At 40.3% G+C, this 22,828-nt stretch overlaps 1 protein-coding gene across 4 annotated transcripts in view; it reads left to right on the top strand.

Annotated features, from left to right (window-relative positions):
* Positions 1-22,828, top strand: part of tafa5l (TAFA chemokine like family member 5, like) — an 80,789-nt gene that overhangs the window by 3,864 nt on the left and 54,097 nt on the right. The gene's annotated exons all lie outside the window — the stretch shown is intronic.

The following is a 22,828-nucleotide window of genomic DNA, read 5'->3' as shown; positions in this document are numbered from 1 at the left end:
GCTTATTACTAAACATTAGTTTACATTTTTACAATAGGCATTCTTTTCTTTTTGGCACGTCACGGTAGTAATTCATTAGCATCTCATAAGGTATATAGAATGTAAACAACGTGTATGCATATGTGTTTCTGTGTAGCGCAGAGCATGCTTTTATGAGTGTTTCTAAATCCAGGGTTTTGAGCAGTAGTCTGGGATGCGGGAATGTTCCTGCGGTGTAGCCTTCTGGCTGTCAAAACGCCACAGAATGAGGGCGCTAGTGATCCAGGGAGTCTCTGATTGCAGCGTGGTTGTACTCGTCCATTTAAAGGCGTCCTGTTGCAGAGAGCCGAGGAGGTATTTTCTGCTTGTTTGGAAAGCACAGTAAGACGTTTTGCAAGAGGCTGATTTCAGTTCAACAGAGAAACTACTCAGGCTTCATTAGGCTCAGGTGTGTACGCCTACCCGTCTGTATCTACTCCATTGTGTACTCCATCATCATTAGTATGTTTGTAGTGCAATTTGTTAAAAGCTTTAATTTTTTTACTAACCTACTTGCAATTATTTCAAGAGCATGAAACAATCCGAGCCTCTTTTACCTTTTTCTTCACTTTTGTTTTGTGTAGTATTTTATACAGAACGGTGCCAGTCTCAGCCTAGATCTTTCATCTTGGCGTTTTAACTTTGTACTGTATTTTACTTACCATGTTGAACACAAAAAGGAGGTGACTTACAGTACAGTATTTCTAATTCTGAAAAGTAGCGGCGTGGCGGAAACTTCTCATGTAAACACGGAGGTGTTGGGGCGGGACAAAAAACGAGTCACACTGACATTTTTGTGATATCAACCCTTGTTTCTCAATTTCGGCTGAAACTCACTCACCCCTGAAAAAGAAAGAACGAAAGTCAATATTTTAATATGGCAGGAGGGTGTGATGAGACTACAATAATAAAGTGCAGAAAGATTGTGAAAGGTTGTATCCAATGTTCTTCCATGTCTCCTCTGCGTGTAACAAGTAAACTGCCTGAATATCTGCCCTGTGCGATGCATGCGATCTATGCTCCTTTTACTATGGCAGTATACTGTAATAGAAGGGGTCTGAGCAGCAGTTGGTAGTGTGAACCTGTTAAAAGTTGGAGTGCCTTCTAACATGAGCATAGCAGCTGGAGTCTTGGCGCTTAGGAGCCTTTGCATTGGTGTAGAATCTGGGGGAAAAAAAAGTAACCAGGTTCCTTCTTGGAAAGACTGCAGAAGCCGAAGCTCTATATGGAGCCTGCAATCTCTCCCTTCAGGCAGTTCTTGGAACATGTTTGCGAGCCATTAACGATATATCATCACCTAAAGCATCTTTTATCTTGTCAATATGATGGAATTGCTCGTTCGTTTTCATGCTTGGTACAGTGTTTCAGACTCTACTTGATCCCTTCACATCACTTTCTGTCATCCCGGTTTATCTCCTGTGTTTTATGGTCATGCAGTGTTCAGAGAAGATGCGCAGCACCGGAGCAGCAAGAAACAGAAATAGTTTTATGAGAGATGTTGTGAACAGTGGTCACTTATGCCATGCAGCTCTCACAACACAACTGACAGCCTGTCAGATTTACCTTTGCCAGCTGGTGGCTTAGTTGCAAGACAGATTCTTACGGTTGCAGAGATAGAAACCTTTAAGGAACATGCTATAAAATTAGTTTCCAGCATTTGAAAAATGTATTTAAATGAGTAACAGTTGAACAGTAATGGTCGCGATAATGTAGAAGTCATTGCTATAATGAGGCAGTAGCAGGAACCATCCTTTGTTTTAAAACAAGGGCTTTACAAAGCAAATAGATGGGAAAAAAAGAAAATCCCTATTGATTGTAGTTTCCATGTGTGCTCAGTAGAAAGACTTGATTAGAAAGTTTAATATGTGAACCATCAAAGAGTTTTGCAAGGCAATAGGCTGGCTCGTTGATAGAATTCAGAAAGCTTTGCAGCTTGTCATTTTTTTTATTCTTGTTGCATATTTTTTTTTCCAAGGCTGTGTCTTTAGCATTTCAATTTGCATAGTGATTTTTCCTCCTCTTTGGTATTACGGCGAACACAAACGGAAAGCAAATCAGAGTACTGGGGTTCGCTCTTTTTTTCCCCAACTTAAAAATGCAATAAAACTGAAAACAAAAAAGCCACTCTTTGAAGAATTCATCCTGTCTTCTGCTCTTTGAAAAGCACAAGGTATCAGATTAGATTTGAACATTGGTAGTCTTTCACGGTTTGGCATATTAAAGGATTGTGGTCAATCAGGAGAATGAATACTCATTGGGTTTATGCATGTTAAAAAGCAGGGGAAGTTTGATTGAAGTGAATTTGCCAAGCACGATGGTTATTAGTGCTCACCTTGTAGACGAATATGATTACATTTAGGATCCTTATCCAATGATAAACTCCAGTGGTGATAAAGGAACAAAGCAAAGATCAAAAGTGAAGCAAAAAGTATTATGATGTTCAATAAAGCCCCTTGATAATAAAATGAACTTAAAATGATCAATTTTAAACAGTACTTCAAACTACTGTTTCCAACCTTAGGCATCCTGAAGAGAGCTAAAGTGATGCAAACAGAACGTCTACACTTAATGTTGATAAACATATGTACTGTATGAAAGCAGCAGTGTAGCACAGTGGATACAGCTCTGGACTGGGGGGTCATGGGTTCAAATCCCAAGTGGTGAGGCTGCTGCTGTGCCCTTGTTTTAAAGTACTTCACTCACAATTGCTTTAGTAAGTGACCTGCTGTACAGATGGGGTCCTCACAAGGTCGTCATTGTAAATGAGAATCTGTTATAAATTGCATTAACAGACTTGACAAAGAGCTCAATGTTTCATGATTTTGTACCAACAATTCCTAGTACTTACATACAATTCAAGCCATAGGAGAGAGAGAGGACAGGTGAGGTTGTACAGCTCTTTTCTTCAGAGGTACCAGGATTTAAATCCTGGTGGCAACCATTTAAAGTAGCCAATCAATCCTGTCTGTGGGAGGTGAAAGAAAACTGGAATACCCAGAGAAAACCCATGTAGAGAGGATTCCAAGACCAGAACTGAACACAAGAGCTGGTAGTGAAATTGCAGCATCACTACCAACCATTCTAACATGTACTGTCTGCATATAATGCTCAAAAGATGAGTCAGTCGTTCAGTATTTCATTTCATTGTTCATTTTGTTTGAATCTTTTGATGCATATTTTCTGTGCTTCTAATTGCTCCTTTGGGAGATGACACTGTGCTTTGCTGCTGTTGTCAGTTAGGTGGCTTTTCAGAGTGCGATGAATGGATGAATTGTGTGGAATCGCAGCGGAATTGAATTCCACTCCTACTAAAAATTTGGTCATGGCACGGAGAGAGGTCAAGTGTGTGCTTTGGCTCATTCTCTTCTTCAGACTCATTCGATACAAGATTTTATTTCTCACAATGCCAAGGCCACTCATGTTCGATCCCATTCCCCAAGACAGAATTTAGAATTGAAAGTATAGTTAAGGTAAACACAGATCTGGCTGGTTAGCACTTAAAGGCAACAAAACTGGCTGAAGGTGTTTACATAACTCAAGTGTGATTTTTGATTAGGAGCACTGTCATTGTCCAAGCACTTTTCCTGAAAACAAACTTGTTTCATTACATTACCCTGTGTTTCATTACATAATTGAAAAACCTGAGAGACATCGCTTAAAAGGTATTTTAATTTAAAAGGGAGATCTAAGTTTTTTATTTTGACATAGCAATGTAGCGTAAGAAACCCCATAGGTCTGACATGGAAAGTCTATGGCTGGGTTATTTCTGGGCAAGCTTAACCCAATTATCCTCAACTGGCCATCCAGGAGACAAGTACTGTATTGTGGGCTGATCAGTTAATTGGTTTGATCTTTTAAAACACCATTTAATGCTCTCTGCCATTTTCAAGGGTTACCCCCTCAGGGTGGAACTGACATTCTCTTAAAATGCAAATGGGCTGGTCACTATTGTTGCAAAGTCTTTAACTTAACAAGATGCAGAACTGACTTCTCAGGTGATATCGCTGTGCCGCTTTCTGACTGCAGACAGACCTGAACTGTGTTGGCCCAGATCAGAACATTGTCCCTGGTGTTTTGTGCAACAGGATAGAGAATCTAAAAGTATCTGTGTGTTTAGGAATGTACAGTATGTCACCTGCTGATTTAATTAAGAATCAATTCTGAAGTTCTGCAGAAGGCCCCTTGCACACTTTGTCGAGTTTTGATTTTGATTTCTGGACAGGTGGCACTGCACATCTGAACTTCAGATAAGCTTGAAACGCCAGGATGAAGGTAACCACAGTGCAGTCAAAGTGTCAGCTAAAAAGACAATGAATTCCTGCTGATGAGGGAATTGCATTTGTGAAAATAGATTGGGTTAAAAAGGTAATGTTGACATGAGCGCTGGGACCTCACTGTTGCTCAATGATGAATTCCCTCATCCTTGGCTAATGAAACAGTGCCAATGGCATCGTGATACATCTGGCTGGACTCTTTCTCAGCTGACTAACCCATCTGTGTGCTCAGTGCAAGTGTGTGTCCCGGTGTGTGTGCGTAAAATGTATGCTTTGCATTCTTACACTCTATCACAATATTGGCCAGGGCATCTTTTCTCTTTCAGCAGAATGTGGGCCACGAAACGCCCTTACTTATTGGGTGTATATTTGTCTGCATGCCCTTCCTGAAGGGCAGCTTCTGACAGGGGCATAGGTTCAGTGTATATTGTATGTTTAGATTAGAAGGTGCTTATTCAGCTCTTATGATAGCTGCAGGAATTGCATCTCTGCCTGTTGCTACTAGTTTTGCTATTATTTGTAAATTGACAGTCCATATAAAGCTCTTTATGTGTCTCCCAGCCTTGGGCAATTGGATAGCAATAATTAATGTGTGCTTAAGATAAGATGCTCAAGCCAGTTGTGGGAAATGCTAAGGTATTGCCTTTCATTAAGTGTCAGAAACAACAAATGCTGATCCTTTGATTTCTCTATTTAGAAACAAATTTTTTAATTTAAGATAAAATGTCAGAATTTCTGATTATTGCTTATTCTTAATTAAAAACTGTCCTTCTTTTATTATGGCAAAGCCCAGCATGACAGAGCATGCTGGTCTCGCAGAGTTGATGTCCTGAATTAATTACTGTATCTCTTCAGGGCTAGAAACTTCAGCTAAAGTCATTAGAACATCATTGCTATTGTAAACGTAGCCCTGATAAGATAAAGCGGCAGAATTGGGGGTTTTAATAAATCACAATAAAGACCAGCTAAAGCCGAAAATTACTAGATGAGATTCCTTTGCCAAAAATAACAAAGCACGTAAAGCCACTGTAATAATAAGTACACATTAAAGGTTAAGAAAACTGTCACTACTGATGAGACGGTTATCAGTGTTTCGGGTATTTGACAGATGTGATTAATTCTCATAGCAAAAGTATGACGTTCTGACATACTTTTCGCAGTGACGTCTTTTTCAGCAGCGCGGTAGTCATTAATTCACTGGAAAAGAGTAATCTCAATAAATTTAACTGCAAACATAGATAAATAATCAATTCTGCGCGGATTAAACGGAAAATCTTCCAATTGTAAGGATTAAGGGTGTCTGCTACAATCTTAGACATGTGTTTACCTGTTCGAAGCGGGTCGCAAATTTCGAGGTACCTGCAAAATCAATACAACTCCCGTGTTATAAGAAACATCATTCGAAAACGTTAGCACAACCTTTAGCTCCATTTAACCTAATTCGCTTTCAGGTTGTAACGAAAAAGCGATTAAATGGATGTTTAAAGAAATTTTAAATGTCATTTGAGCGCTGCACCATCTACGTGAAATCTGTTCATCTCATTTTACCATTAATTTCTGCAGTTCATTCCCACACTTGTAAAAAAAAAACGTTTTAGGTGTTTGTTATTTTTAAACACTTTGTTTAAGAAATGCAGTATGGAAGCCCGTTTCCGCCAGGGAGTAAAAAAACGCGCTATGGTATCTCAGAATTCCGACTTAGTAACTCAGAATTGCGACTTAGCAACTCAGAATTCCGACTTTATATCTCACATTTACGACTTCGAAATAGCCATATTTCATTGTCTGTCCTTTTGTTATTGTAACGGATTCGGGTTCTAGGGCATGTGCCCTCGCCGCTCCCACCCTAGTTCGTGCCTCACTGCATTGGCTCGAACCCAGGTCTTGCCAGCTGAGCTAAAGAACACTTTCTTTAACCCCGGCGGCCAGCATCCCTGTTATGCGCAGGGGAGGGCGGTGCCGTCACCACACTGCAACGAGATCATACAACCTGTATGTCGGCCGTTCCGTTACACTATTTTCATGAATTGTACAGGATCACAGGATCTATAAGCCTGAAGACTTGTCTTGTACAGTGCCCTGATAAAAATCAAATTAATTACAATAATTTTTATAGAATCCCATTTCCGCCAGTGAGGCTTCCATAGTACCCGGATGGAATAGTGCACGGTAGGCTTTTTAAAAATAGTTTTTATTTACGGAGATAGAATATGAAATAAGATACAGAAATAGGCACTTCACATCCAGAGGAATTCACAATTATAAAAGCTGAAACATACTTTTTACGTATTTCCATTGTATGTCCTTTTTTACTTAAAAAAGAAGGTCTTCTTTAGCTCAGCTGGCAAGACTCAGGTTCGAGCCAGTGCAGCGAGGCACGAACTAGGGTGGGAGCGGCGAGGGAACAAGCCCTAGAACCCGAATCCGTTACAATAACAAAATGACAGACGATGAAATATGGCTATTTCGAAGTCACAAATGTGAGATATAAAGTCGCAATTCTGAGATACTAGCGCGGTTGTTTTTTACTCCCTGGCGGAAACGGGCTTCCATAAATGCGGGTATTGACAAAAGGTAGATATTTTTCGGGATTCCCATGGAAGAACGGATGGTTTCTAGTAGCATTAGTTTTTAGCTGAACGTCTTTTTAATAGAATCAACAGAGCGCATATTATTACTACTCCAAAACGAGTCCTTTAAGTGTCGACACAGTGAGCAACGCAACTATTTTTAGCGATTTTTTACTGGACAACACCTCTACAGTCTTTGTGTGCGCCTTCTTACTTTATTTTTTTCTACTTTATTTTGAGCTCCTAAAACAACAAAGACAGAAGGTAAGAGGTTAGAACGAACGAGAAGGTTCGTTCGAATCTGTATGTGCGGGTATCCGTAATGAAGCTTATAGATGTGTAAATGTAGTGAAGTTAAGGCCCCGGCATTTTGGTGTTTGTGAAGAAATGTGATTGGTGAGCTTTCACGAGAGTCAGAAACAGGAAGGACGTCCCTGCCTTTCTGCCGTGCGACCTTACCTGGAGTTTGCAGTGTGTGTGTTACAATTACATTAATTAATTTATAATTGGAGGTTATAACCTGTTATAGCAGGTTTACTCTCCGCCTGTCTCTGAGCTGTCCATCTTCTCAGCCATCAAGACGGCAGTGAAAGCTGGATGGACTGCTTTTTCTTACCCCCCACCCTTTTTCTAATCACACAGATGACACAGATTCAATATCACAGTTGCATATTGCTTGGTTGTTGTAATTTCCATTTTAATGAAGATAGATATCTACAGTATTCCTGATGTACTGTATACATGATGTACATACGGTATAGGGCAGCATGGTGGCACAGAAGCATTGCTGCCTCACAGCACTGGAGCCCTGGGTTCAATTCTGGGCCTGGGGTGCTATCTGCTTGAAGTTTGTTTGTTCTCCCTGTTAATCTCTGTTTGTTGTCCAGTTTCCTCCTATAGTCTGAAGACACACTGTTTTCTGGGAAAATTAGCCCTAGGTGTGAGTGTACTGTATGCACATCTGTGTTTGTGTCTGTACAGTACAGTTTGTGCCCTGTGATAGACTGGTGTCCCATTCAGGGTACACCCTGCCTTGCAGCCATTGCTTGCTGGTGTAGGCACTGGCTCCCTCTTGACACTGTATTGGATAAAACAGAAAATGAATGGATGTATACGTGTTTAAGAAATCTCTTGTTACTGCCCATTTCAGAAAGGTGACTCTATATCTGCATGTGTGCACACACTAGGTGCCATTTTAACACTGAGCTGGAGTTATTCTCACTATTATCCAAATTGCTAGCAGTGTCCTTATGGTCTTAATGAAAAATTGAGGAAATATATTTGGCTAATTACTAGGGTGTCTTGATAGGCAACTGCGGTAAGGTTGTCTGAAAATCACATTTTTAAAATGTTTAAAATCACTTTAGAACTATAACATTTTAGAATATATTATGGTGCCTATGAAATTTCAGTATGCTATCAACTGTGCGTTGCACAGGTACTGATCAGTTCTGAGGAGTTCGATACAGTTTTAAATTGCGTTATACAAAGTGCTTTTTCATGCCAAGGCAATCCCAGGGTGCTTTTGAAATATATGTACCTTACCTAAGCAAGCGTTTACAAAGCCTTGTGGCAGTGCTAACCAGAATGTGTGAATTTCATTGATTGCTGTTTTGTCCTGTTGTTTGTAAATTCAGCCGGTGTTACTTTCAGTACTGTACAGTATGTGAGGGATGCACAGTGTGTAGGTCGGTGTGCATTATATCCACTTTCCAGCTCTCTTTTATTTTTTACAGTCCCTAACTAGGAAGCGTCCCTTCTCGCACACTGCTGTGAATTGTGCTCTGACAGGTCCCTAACAAAACGTTCAATTTGTCATCTGAACGACAGAAAATCAAAGCCCAGCCGCTTGTCCACAGCTTCGACTGGGCGCCTGCTATGGCAGATGGATGGGCTGTCAGGACAGAGAGGTGCTTGTTTATTTAACAATAAATTTAGAAATGGCTGTGGTTGCAGTATGGCCTCCCCCTCACTTCCCTTTGACATATCTGGGTTCAGAAAATGAGAAATACATTAAGGTCAAGCAGGTTAAGAGGTGTGCGAGACCCTGGAGTTTCAGCTTTCTCTGCTAGGCCTTGCTCAGGCAGGGGAATCTAAGAATATTTGCAATTGTGTCCCCTTGTGATAAATTTAAGTCTAAATCTGCAGCACTGCAGCAATAGGTAATAAAGCTGTAAAATAAAAAGGACATTTATATAAAAAGAAAAGGTTTAAAAAAATCAATTTCCTTGGATTTGAGAGCCCATATTTCAGAGCTCCCCAAAGAAGACATTCTCTTGCTCATGTCAGTGCCTCCTGTACTGTCTTCTACCATGCAAAGCTCTGTGATATTTCTGGGCTGTTTGCTTTTACTTTTCCAGGGATGGAGACCCTGAGAGTTGAAAGGCAGGCTATGATCTTTAGCTAAATGGATGCAGGAATAACTTCCAAATTCAAAAAAAAAAGAACAGAAGGGTGGTGAACATTTCTTTAAAAAGTGCAATAGTTGCAAAATTTCCTTCAAGAGACTGCTTTGCGATTTTCTAAGCAGTCTGGGCTTCAGCAACATTGTAACTTAAAAAATCAAATTATGCTAATTTGAAAAAGAATAGAGAGTTCTTGTATTTATGAAGGTTACATTAGAGGATAGGTTTTTGAAAAATTAACTTTTTGCTTGGTGTGCTTGCCAAGTTTTTCTGCCGGAGCTCACACTTTTATGATTGTTCTGTTACCAAAGTACCGTAGAGTGAAATATAAGTATTCGATCAAAGGTAAGTAAAATATAACATAAGGGAATATTTTTTATTCCAGATATTTTTATATTGTTTGGCATTAGTAAGAGGCCTCATTTGCTAAATTAATCACATATGTTACATATTGCATTTAAGGTGAATTATGTTAATTTTTATTTCTTAACAGAAATACACTGAGCAAAAATAAATCACTAGTTTTTAGAACCTCATCACTTTATGAGCAGGTAAAGCATTTTTCTGCATGTATTTATTCCCAGGAAAATTTTTTGAGAGAATGTATTAATTTAAGAATTTATTCTTTTTATCTCTTGAGAAGATCTGAGAGAGATGGACTGCAGTAAATTGCTTTGTGCTGATTATCATTCAAACATCAGACTGATGCACTTAATAAATATGTTTAGCCAGCCATCAAGGCAAGTATTGATTCCAGGAGTGGGAGATGAATTAATGAAGTGTGTCAGCACTTTGGATGTTTAAGTTTTCACTTCAGGGGGTCAGAGCTGTCCCGCTGAGAAATGCTTTGTGATAGTTTTCGGTGAGCTCTGTTCTGGCACCCCCGACCTTTGCCAGAGAGGCTAAGCAGGCAGCCGCAGTGTCCATGGGCCACAAACTCACGAGGAAGAGCCTCATGTCAATATTCTGTAATATTCTGTGCAGGAAAATGAGCTTAATTTCCTTAAGTAGGAAGTTAAAAGAAGTGGTTGCCCTAGCTGTCACCAGGAAAGACAGAGAACAGCAGCAGGGCAGAACAAATCAATCAATGGCTGATTTTCAGTGGTTAAGCCACTGAATAACAGGCTGGCATTTCTAATGATTATACACTCCCGTAGGGCGCAATGTTGGTGTGGCGGTTAGTGCTGCTTCCTTGGCGCTCTTGTATCCTGGGCTTGAATATAGTCCGGTTCTAGGGTGGGGTGTCTTCTGTGAGGCACCTGCGCATTCTTGTGGGTTTTCAGCAGGTGGTACGGTATCCTCCTGTGTTTCATAAACATGCTGGTCAGGTTCATTCGTGTTTTTAAATGGTCCCTTCCAGGGTGCAGCACCATCTTATTTCCTGTTCTTTCATGTTGGGCTTGCTAAGCTCTGGGCTGCCAGGACCCTTACAAAGGATTTTTATCTGGACTCCTACCTTTCTGATACTGCGTGATTACACTCCTGTAGACATGAGTCCAGTAAAAGATCTGACTGGTAGTAATAAAGAAATGGGAGCAAGTGCATGAAACACATACATTTGTTTTACTCCCATCAATCAAAGGCTATCCATAATATGCCTGTTTAGGCAGCAAGTCATCCATTCTCTACCTTCGGTTCAGTTCTGCAAATGACTTTAGGGTACTATATTGCAGTATGACAGGAGTTAGAGTAATCTGATCTTTATCGCTGGCATTTCTAAGCAAGTAGAATGACCAGAGAACCTGGCCTGAGATGTGTCTGAACAAGAGTTATGGGGATGAGACTAGTATCGGCCAGGGACTCCTGCTTGGACTGGGATCCCTCAGGAATTCATACTGAACCTCCTCAGACAATGTGAGTTGGCCAGAGTTGGATTTATTTTTCAAGCTGAGATAAAGACAAACATCCCACAAAACAAATAGCTGTCTCAAGTACATGTTTAGTGTTCCCACCCGGATTCCAACTAAAGAAGTATGTAATTTTCCCCTCTTTGTTGACAATGTGATTAACCTACAGAAAAAAAAGTACCCACCCTTCACAGCTGCATAGCTAAAAACAAGTCAATATCTCTCACCTCTCAGTGAGAGCTTGTTTAGCTGTTTATAAAGCAGTCAGGTTTCTGAAGTTCTCGGTGAAGTTAAGTCAGTGGCTGTCTGTAGGAGGCTGAGAGCGACAAGGAGTTCAGCGGGGGTCAGCTGTCTGACCTGCTGGATGAGGTGCTGACTCGTGCTCTGTCACAGTGCTCTGCTGTCAGTGTGAGTGTTTGAGCTGGAGAAGAACTCATTTCATCCCCACAGACAGCTCCCTCTCCTGCCCTAGTGTATGCATGGCTTCCCTTCATGTGAGTGAGAGGAGAGTAAGTGACCTGATCTTAAAAACAAAACTAGTAATATACACTTTAGCATTAGGATTTAATTACTGTGGAGGCTGTGTTATGATGTGGGCTGAGATGACCAATTTCTCTTGACCAATGACCTATAACCTTTCAATACAGGCTGCAGGCAACAAATATTACTACAACTACCTTTACTGCTTCTACTAATACTGCAACTACTGCTAATATTATTGCTACTACAGTAATACTAAATACTAGTAATACAGTGGCTACTGCTGCTATTAATACTCCTGCTATGACTACCAATACCAATAAGTGCTGTCGCTATTAATAGTTATGATACTAATATTGCTATATATGCTGCTAATAAAAATGTGCTTTTTAACAGGTCTCCTGTTTTTTACATCTGGATTGCTGTTTAATATATTTTAGATATTTTTTATTCTTTTCGCTTTTCTCCATAACTTTTTGAATTTGAATGCCACTGATTAATATTTCTTAAAAAGAGGAAAAATGAATGCATATTTTTACAAAATATGGCTGGATTCCAGTTGTCCTTATTTGAACTAGGACTGCATAGGCACTAAGGCTGCTGATCTGTCCAAACAGTGCCAGGTTCTGTGGTATTAAGATTTCTTCACCTGTGAAGATGGCTCTAAGCAATAACAGTCAATTCCATCCTGCCTGCTCCTTCTCTTACAGTGGTGCAGATGAGCATGTAAAAACTGTCATCATGTTTTGCTTTTATGACTTTTTTATTCTCGTTTTGTTCTAGTTTTTGATTTTTTTTTTATTTCTCACTGCGCAGTAATGAAGCTTACTAACCCAGGCAATTCGGTCATAATCTAGATTTCAGGTCAAAGAATAGTAAAAAAAAACTGTCAAGCAAATGAATGTCTCTGTTAAAGCGATCTATGAAACCTGTTACCTGTTACCTGTTACATGTAGAGTAACTCCAGCCTTTGTGTTTTGTGTCTGTGGTCAGTCAGCTTATACTGGAGGAGTAAGTGTTATTTTATACACTTAACAACAGTGTAATGTTGTTAAGAACAGTTACCAACAAGAGTAGGCCATTACTTCATTAATTAGTAGCTAGTAGCGATAGAATAGGTTATCAGCTTCAACAAACTATATGTTTGGTTAAAGAACTACCTCCTGCTCTTGTTTAAAAGCACTTCCATGCAGTTTGTCCTTGTTGCCAACCGTCTGTCGGGTCAGGCTAAACAAGCCTGAGCCTTTTCGGTACTGGAATGGGAGACCTGTTAGGAAATCCGGGTTGCTGGTGTAAGTGGTGTTGAGGAAGTAGTCCTCCCACTGGACTAAAATTTCCAAAACAATGCCCTGGTATGGCGACCAGGGAAACGGCACTATAGAAGATGACTTTGGCATTAAAGGTCCCATGCCGCTATTCGTAAGTGTAGGTATGCTATTCATGTTTCCCAGGCTAAATCCCACTCTGTGCTTGCACAATCTGACCTGCCTAAAGTTCCCCCTTAATGTGCTGTAATAGTTGATGCAATAACTGGTTTCTCTACCTTATCTGTTGTGTAATGGGAATGCTGGTGCACTACTTCAGTGGCGTGTTCCCTGTATTTGTATGACATTTTGGGATTCTTTAGGATTAACAGCTCTATACAAATGTGATTTAGTTAATTATAATTATTATTTCAATAAATGGCCCCTGTACTTTCATTTTAGGACAAGGAACTAGTCTGAATCCAGAGCCTATTGAAGCCCATGTTATATGGGCTTCAGTACACTCTTTCTATACTAACCCAAAACAGCTGTGTAAAACTATAGACAGCATTAAACCCATGGATCCCAAATAGGTTAAATGCATTATTTAGATTTATTGTGTTTTTCTGGCATTTGGAAAAAAAAACAAAATTTCCATTAGCCATCATCACAACCATTATCACTTTCAATAACCACACAGTGGCCCTGATCCTATCCTGGGAAGCACTGGATGCAAGGTGGGATACAACCTGAATGGGATGTCAGTCCATTGCAGGGCACACATAGACGCAACCACACACACACACAGCATGGTCAATTTTTAATAGAAACTAGCTAAACTGCCCCATGTCTATGGACTGTGGAAGAAACCGGAGCACCCGGAGGAAACCCACGTGAACATAGGGAGAACATACAAACTCCACACAGATAGGGCCCTGGGAATTGAACCCAAGGCCCCAGCACTAAGAGGCAGCAAAGCTAACCACTGTGCCACCAGCCGACCCCATATTCCCATCATTACCAAATACAAAATCTGTATAGTAACTGCTCTTAAAATTGCATCCTGAAAGATCTACGTTACACTGCACAGCACTGCTGCTTTGTTTATAGCAAAGGAATAGGTATAAACATCTGCCATTGCAACAAATACACGTTACATGAGGATACAGAAATTATTGGATGGGCGCAAGCTGTAACCATTATGCCAGTCGGTCGCGAGAGAAAAGCGCGCAGTCTTCATTAAACATAACAAACGTTTAGAAGGAAGTCAGCAAGCGTCGCCCATGGCTCTGAGCAGCGACCACGGTGTGGACAGATGATGGATGGTGATGGGACAGGTTTATGACCCAAACACGCAAGCACTGGGCGAAGTGAGTCAACTCCCTACGTGCTAAAAATAAATGGCATTCTGTAGGAAAGCAGGAATCAATGCTGATGGCGTAATGGAAAAGGAATTGCTGAAACAATAGAGCGGGGCTGTAAAGAACAATTTCCCTGCTAGGGCTGTATTCATGACGCATTTTTTGTCATGTTATTTTTACTGCATTGGTTTTGAAAATTATTGTCGAAAATAAAAAAAAAGAATTGTGTCAGCTGTCTGAAAGAATAGTGTGGTGGATAGTTTAAGAAAGGGCAAGCTGGTGAGGACTGGGAAAATGACCAGCGATGGTTTAGCACAGCACTCATTCAAGCTCCTTAGGATGAGAGGCTGAACATAAAACCTTGTCCTTCTAGTCACAGCCATACAGAAATGTAATTTCCTACCTGGGTGCCAGAGCTATGCAGTGTTACAAATATGGTGAGACTGGGAGGTTGTGGGCAGTGCCTTGATGGGATACTTCAAGTCGGATACATTTCCACATTTTCCAAAAATAATTTATGAATTGGTTTGGAATTATCTTAATATCAAGATGATAGTGAAGTGATATAAAACGAAAGAAAAGTTGGGGGAATATTGTAAATGTTTGTTTCTACTTTTTGGCAATTCACACATTCATTCCTATACAGTATGTGTATACAGCACTAAACAGTTGTAGACCTGCTCTACAGAAGGTCCGTCACCCTGCTGTTGTAACTCCCTCTTTAAAAAATAAAATGAAAGAGGTAACATTTTTGTGTTTTATCAAAATGTATATTTATTTTCACTGTTTTCATTTATGTTGGAATAGGTGGCTAGCTCATAAAATATATACTGTAGCACACACAAATTCATTAACACAGTCATATCAGATTCTATTGGTCACTAAAATGAAAAATTTCCTCTGTGTGTTTTGGTTTCCTCTCATAGTCCAAAGACATACTGTACTAGTAGGTTAATTTCCCTCTGGGATTGGCCCTACATGTCTGTGTTTGTGTCAGTGTGTCTGTCATGCAATACACGTGTGTCCCATCTAAGGTGTACCCTGCCTTGTGTCCATTGCTTATTGGGATAGGCTCCGACTCCCCCGCGACCCTATATTGGAAGAAACCTTTAGGAAATGGATGGATTGATATATCCTTGTTGTCAAATTCTTCTTTAGTTTGTACTTTCTTTCCATATCCCATTTTAATCCTTTCGACATGAGATCCCACTTCAATTCCAAAGTATTTGGATGCAGTTCTGGTTTACTTTTTTCGAAATCTTCTAATCACTAGTTCTGGACTACATTCAAATTAAGGTCTGAATCTTTGTAAACAGTCTTTAAATTTTTACTGTGCAAGTTCTTATTTGGATTCATGTTAAACTCTAGCCAGCTAAGTGAAGCTATGTTTACTTAATACACTATATTAATGCAGATTAAACTGGCTCTCCATCTTGTGTGTGGAGTGAACTACAGAACCACTAAAGAATTGCGTTGGCTTCAGGACTACATTACAAAACTGTCTATCGAAGTAGCAATTCATTAAAAAAACAAATACTTGCCAAAGAATTTTTCAGCGAGTTGAGAAACTGGTGTAAATCAGTAAAAACTTAAAAGCTAGTCATTTATAAATGTTAAACCAAAAATTCAGATCACTGTATGCAGAAGAGGAATTTTCCTTTCAAGAGGCAAGCTGCCCTATAGTAATTAAAACAAAAGAAATGGATTTTTCTGATATTGCCATTTATGTCTGCTGTTAACATACTGCTACCTTCTGAGACGCTTTGTTTTGTATCTTCACAGTATTCCAATTAGACCTATCTAAAGGAACACATGGGTGAAAATACATATATTGATGTTTGTTGTTTGCACCGTAGCATTAAGCATCCAAAGTTTGACAATAATATTGACTATTATAATGCAATATAGCCTGACAGTAATATCCACAGAGATACTCCAGGAGGTTAATCCAATGACCCCAGTTCTAGCTGATGGCATTCCATATCCTTGTGGGACTGCCCCTAGCAACCACACTGCTGTCAGAGCCAAGCCGAATCATCCAAACAGTTGCATGAGATTGAGGCTGTATGTCACAATTAAAGACCATTGTTTATATCTGCTAATTGTAATGAGCTCAATGAGAGTGCCAAGTAATAAAGTTAAAAATAACTCAAATGCTTCTTTGCTGATGTAAGGATATAAGAATGGTTACAAAGGAGAAGAGACCATTTGACCCATCTAGCCCATTTGGTAGCTCGTAGCTAATTGATCCAAGGATCTCATTCAGACAGGTTTTGAAAGAAACGAGAGTATCCACTTTAACAGCATGGCAGGGCAGCTTGTTCCATACTCACACAACCGTTTGGGTAAAAAAGTGTCTTCCTGATCTTGATTTTGCATTTACTTCCAGAAGATTTCCACTCTAGTTCACTTTTCAAGTGTTGATTCTGAAGAAGGCATTTGGGTTGATTTTATCCATACACTTAAATCCTGTATTGAGTCACCCTGTTGTTTTCTCTGTTAAAGACTAAAAAGGCTCTGTTCCTTCAGCCTTGCAGTCTTTAACTGTGTGTAGTACAGTGCATATAGGGTCTGTTACCTTTAATCAGTATGTTGACCACTATTTGTTGTATTACAATGGGCACCTCTGACATACAGATGGCACTAGAACTATGACAGAACACCAACAATTTATTAATATATTAATAAAAGGACGGTCTCTGAAAAAGTGTGCGAAATGGGTAGTTTTTAAGTTTACAGGGTTAGTGGGAACTCATATATTACAAACCTACAGTATATGTCAAAAACCTAGTGCTTTGAGATTCAATTTTATTCTTCTTTTGAACTCACAGAATGCAGTATAAAAGTTGGACCTTGTATTTGTTTAATAGAACGGCCCTGTTAATTCTTTTGCAGAATATCCTTTGTTGAGCACTTCCTTCTTGGATTTTTGAAATGAAGTGAATCATGCCAGTTAGAAGGGCTTTCTGTTTTTTTTCTGAGGTTCAAAATAAATTCTTTATGAAAACTTTGAATGTTAGGGGAAACACAACTATGCAGCATATCATCTACAGGTTGATACTGTTCTTCAAGAAGGCAAGAGGTAAAGAAGGTGATAAAGGCCTTACATCTTAGTGCTTGGAGCTGTAAGTCCACACTGCTCTGCAAGCACAGTGTTTTTGCAGACTGCAGCAACATTTGCCTTTGTGGCTGGCTGACCCCCAAAACAAGGACAAATCCGGAACACACTCCACCGTCCTCCAGGTTAGCCCTGAACAAAATTACATTGGGATATTCAAATGGAATTCACGGTCGGGTGGTCATGCCGATTCTGCTGCAGAATGCTGAGTAGCTAAGTGTATCCGAACATGATGGTTAGTGTGCCATTAAAGAAATTTATTACCTGCTCCTAAAAGCCACTGATCAGTGCCACTAACTACAAATGGACATTATTTGATATTTATTTATTTTTTGCTGGCTTTCATGGAAGGAGCCAGTGTTATCAGCAGGGTGTTTAAATTGATTTGCGAACTTGGTCATGCTGCCCACAGAGCTGCTTACTGTGGCACATGAACCTGCTGTATCCTGGCAGTCACAGGCTTAACAGAGCATGTCCAGCAGTATACTGTATCTATCCTTCTCTGCCATGGCATTGCTTTTAGATAATAATTAAAGATCTGGTGTACTTCCATTTGGATCTCTTTTAAATCTGCACTTCTATTCTGCCTTCTTTGACGGAACAGAAACATTTGCATTTGGTATCTTTGCTGTGCTTACAAAATGAAAGCACTTTCAAGCTATGTCTCCCTTGAATCTGAACCACGTTGTCACCTTTAACTCAGCCTGGGTTCAATTAAATCTTCATTATGTCTGCCAGTCACCAATCCCGGATGTGCCTCTTGAGACTTGACATGGATATGGCAAAGCCAGGTTAAGCATGTCAGGGTGTTCCAGGGCAGGATAATGAAATATTTATTTATGAGGTTTTTTTGGAGCCTGGAATGGGAATACTCCCGTTCTGTCCGTCCTGATATTTTTCCCGAAGATTGACGATTTGGATCATTGGAGAGGAAGAACTGGAGTGACTGTACAAGTGGAACCTCTGAGGAATGGACTGGCTGTGGGACTGTGCAAGGCTGCCCTGCAAGGGGACCACCTTTACATCACAGGCACCCAGAAGGGTCTGTGAATAACGAACCTACAGCGGTGAAGTGCTGTCTCTGGGTTACCTGTTGTGGCCCAGGGGTCACCTTCACCACAAGATGCGCTTACTAAAGGGGACAGCCACAGCATCTGGGGTAGAAATGTCTGACTTTCCGATGGGTGAATGCTTTGTTTTAATCAGGCCTCAGGGTGTTCCAATAATGAGTGACAACCTTATTAACAACAAAGTTATGAAAACACAAAAGAATGGATGTATTGCAAACTTTGCCATAGCTTCTAATTGTATAAAGACGTTAGCAGATCTGAAAAGGGCAGTGTGTCTGTGTAGCCCCTGAGAAGCAGATTAAAAATACTCTTCTTTCACTTCATGGCTTGCATCAGGCTTGTTGCTGAATTCCATTAGGTGGCACAGAGTCCCAACAGATTCCGCACAGGTGCACATACAGGATGTAGGTTTACGTTGCTGAATTATCCAGACGCATGTTTACGCCAAGCATACCGAATGCACAAAAACGTTCATGATCGCACCTTTGCAAATGCACAACACCCACCCACTCAAGCAGGCACAGTGTTGTGTTGTTTAAGAAATCTTCCCACACACAAAGCAAATGCAGAGAGAGGAGTAACTAAAGTTACTTTGCGTGTAGGTGTACAGGTGGTGGAGAATTTAAAATATGTCCAGTGCTCATAGGCATAGACAGTTTGCTTGAGCAGCCCAGGGCTTACTTCACTGAACAAGAGCACTCTGGCCTTTAGATGTCAGCTGTGATTGAAACCAAATGTCTCCGACCCTTGTCTCAGACGCTCTTCACACACGTATTTAGATTTGTAACTTGAAATGGAGATAAGGGCAATTGCCCTGCTGGAATTAGATGGCAGAGAACTCCTGTCATATCAATTAACTCTACCCTGCGTGATCGAATTGCTGTCTTAGCTAAGGGCACTTTAAAAAGTCTTATTTTCTTTTTCTTCCTCAACCCCTCCTCTCCAGCTTTCCTCAAACCTTATCACAAGAAACAGTTCATCTGTTGTGCTCCTTTAAGCATGTGGATGGGATTTTTATCACAAGGGGCACAACCACCCATGAAGGCTAAAAAATAATCGGGGCATGTACTGAGAGAAAGGCATCAGACGTTTATCTCTCCATTTAAATTACAATTACTCATGCCATTATCAAAAATATTCAGTATTATGAATAACTGATGGCCAGAAATTAGTAGTGACATAAATGCCTAGATCTAAACATAATACAGTCTAAGCAGATGTTAGATTTTGAAGATTAATGATGGGTAGGTGTGTTAATGGGAGTTGGGCAGAATAAAAAAAAATCCTTTCTGGAGGGCTCTGTGTAGGAGGGCTCTGTGTAGTTTTCTGAGTTGCGGTGAAGGGCAGTCTGTACAGTGCGGGGAAGAGGAAGAGAGGTGAGTTCATTTCCTCTGAGTTATGTCCTTTAGTTTAAATTGAAATATGTACTATTCCTGTATACTGTATGTGTACTGGAGCATTACTGGGTTCTGCGCCCATAAATGGGAGCAATGCCACTTTGGATTAAGGCGTTAGGCAAATAAATCTGTAATGTATATTTAACAGTTATTTTTAAATCACCCAATTATTGTTGGATTCAAAACTGAAAGCAGAAGGCACATCTTTATGTAAAGAATTGTTTTGAACAAGCTACCCAGTCGTGTTGTTGTAGCCAATACCCTGGCTTCTTTCAAGAAAGGCTGGATGAGATCCTTGGATCTATTAATTATGAACTACCTATCACTTGTAACTGTTCTTAAAAGAATGTGCTCAGGGCTTTTACTTTTCCCTGGCTCTTTATGATTTTTGTGATGGATGTCATGTCAAGTGAGGAGGTTCTTATGTCATGTCAGCCATGTGCTACCATTTGGTAAATCCTGGTGTTACAGTTATCTAGCAAAGTGACCCAAGTGCAGTTTCATGAAGTACATACCCCAACGCCCTTGCCATTTCTGCCATTTGGAAGCCTGGCAGACAAATTTTAAACTTTGAAATATCATTGCTTCCATAGCCCGATCATGACCCTAAGTCTGTTTTAAGACAGTGAAGATGCAAATGTTTTATACAAAAAAGATTAAACAAGTGCAAAAAGAAAAAAAAAACCCAAACCTCCCAGTTGCCTGCAGGACCCGAATTGCTTGGGATCAGAGCTAATGGCATAATCTGACTCATGCGGGAAGTTCTTTTGCTGACACTCCTGTAAGACACGTGTCTGTCTATATTTATAAATCACCCAGTGTTATGAATATGAGGAAATTCCCAGAAATTCACAACGACTGAGGCAGATAGAAAGAATGTTTCTACAACATGCCACACACATACTATACAGTGCTGTATATTTATTATATACTGTATGATGATACAATGATTAATAATTATATACTGGCACAGGAGACAGCATAAGGACTTAAAGTCACAAAGTATCTTTTCCATTCAATGCTTCCTGGGCCAGCAGTGTTCAGTCTGACATGACCCCATAACTTCTTTCATGTTCCTGCAGAGCTGAACAGCGAGCTGTCCTAGAATCCTCAGCTGTGGTCAGTTGCTGCATAACAAATTACACTGCACCTGAGCCTCCTGTCCTGCCTCCCAAGGAATAGCAGAAGCTCAGGGCTGGGCAGGCATGCTCATCCAGCCTAGTGATGATGGGAGCTCTGTATAGGGGCAAAGGTCATCTCCCACTCCATCTGCCATAATACGCTTGTGATGATGTCATCAGGTTGCAGAGTGGGAGATATACAGTAGTGCAAATGGCACTCCTGCTACACAGTATCTGAAGATTTCTGAGGAATATCTGAAAACTGCTAGTTGTGGCATTTTCTATATTTCTGTCACATGCTTATTGAGTTTATTGCCTGCCTTTAGGCAGCAGGAAATACTGTTGGTAGAAGGTTGCAGACTAGGACAGGTGGCCATGGATGTTGTTTTGTTCCTGTGATGATTCTCATTATATATACGTACAGTGTGATCTGTGTGTCTATCAGTCTGGTGCAAGCAGTTTAACCAAGGCAGACGAGAATTCAGAACATTTGGAAATGTTTCGGTAATACCTCTACTTAACAGCCTGTTATAAAATTATGCAGTGCAATTTCTCCTCCATGAATGTAGTAAGAACATTTCTATAATAAGCAATTAATAATTATTTTCATATGCATACTGTACATACCACTTTCCATCACAAGGGATCCTAGAGTGCTTCACATACAGTACATTATAGGAAGGGACCCACTTCAATCCTTCAGTCATCACTGGGTATAAATACAAAGTGAAAATTTTATTTCATCATTGAATTTGGAGGGTAATTGTTTTGGGATGCCTACAATAAACAAGACCCGGAGCAGTATTTAGTCAGAATACCAGGTTTGTTACCCCTGTTTCAACGGGTTCTGTGGCATTTATTTTAAAGTCTTATATCTGTTTAAGATTCTGATGATTGTAAACTAAAGATTGCTTCTGTACATGACAAGCTTGATTTCTTTGAAACTGTGTTACCAACCAGGTTTTTATAAGAGTAGAAACACCAGATGTGACTCGGAGTAAATTGTTAAAGATTGTAAAATTAATATAATAGCTCCTGATTTAGACTAAGGCTCTCACACAGCATTGAGCAGTATATCCAAAAACTTTTATAGAGGATTGGCTGGGACATTCTACTTCTAATGGGTGTTTCAAAAGGCCTGAGAGGACACTAGACAGGACCACAGCTGATATTACTGACATGGGTTTACACCAGTGAACCTACACTGTGCCCCAGCACAGACCTTTGATTTAGAGTAGTGGAGCGAACCATTGGACACCCATTATAGATTTACCCCATGTCAGGTGTTTCCTGACAGTTTTGACTGAAGGAGAGACCTGCACCTTATCTGGAGGTGACAGAGAGATGAGGCAAAGTGAGGGCTGTTTTGGCAATGGTACCGACGTTCTGAGAAATGTTTCAGAGTGTGGTTATTGGAATGTCAAGAGTAGGACTGATGGGTAGGCCTTTGTGCAATTAGAATTTCAGGAAAGCTGTTCTGAGGCAGCTGTCCTCAGGGATCTATCAGAAGGCACCCGTGAGGGAAGACAGATTATGTGACCAAAGTCCCTTTCCATCTGTCTGAAGTGTATGAGTCTTGAAATGACGGTGATAGAAGAGATTGGAAGGTCTCCCTTATATGAGGGAGGACTGTGCAGCACCTCAGTAAATACCTCCGCTTTATAAGAATGTTTAGCATCTAATAATTGGTTACTGATTTAGTGGATGGCTGTCCCATACATGTGAGAAATCACTGAGAAAGATGCTCTTAGCTGAGACCTCTGGTCTGATGACAAATCCAGTTTGCATGATGTACTGTACAGCATGCGTCTTCAACAATGGTCCTGAAGGGCCCCAATCCAGCTGGTTTTTAAAGATTGGTAGCACCGATAGATTATTGATGAATCAAACGTGATCTGTGCAGTTATGGGTTAATTCTGGTCC

The sequence above is a fragment of the Lepisosteus platostomus genome, chromosome 7 (assembly GCF_059453375.1).
Source record: "Lepisosteus platostomus isolate fLepPlt1 chromosome 7, fLepPlt1.hap1, whole genome shotgun sequence".
Lineage (NCBI taxonomy): Eukaryota > Metazoa > Chordata > Actinopteri > Semionotiformes > Lepisosteidae > Lepisosteus > Lepisosteus platostomus.
Note: the sequence above shows the minus strand (reverse complement) of the source record. Positions and strands in the feature narration are given on the sequence as shown.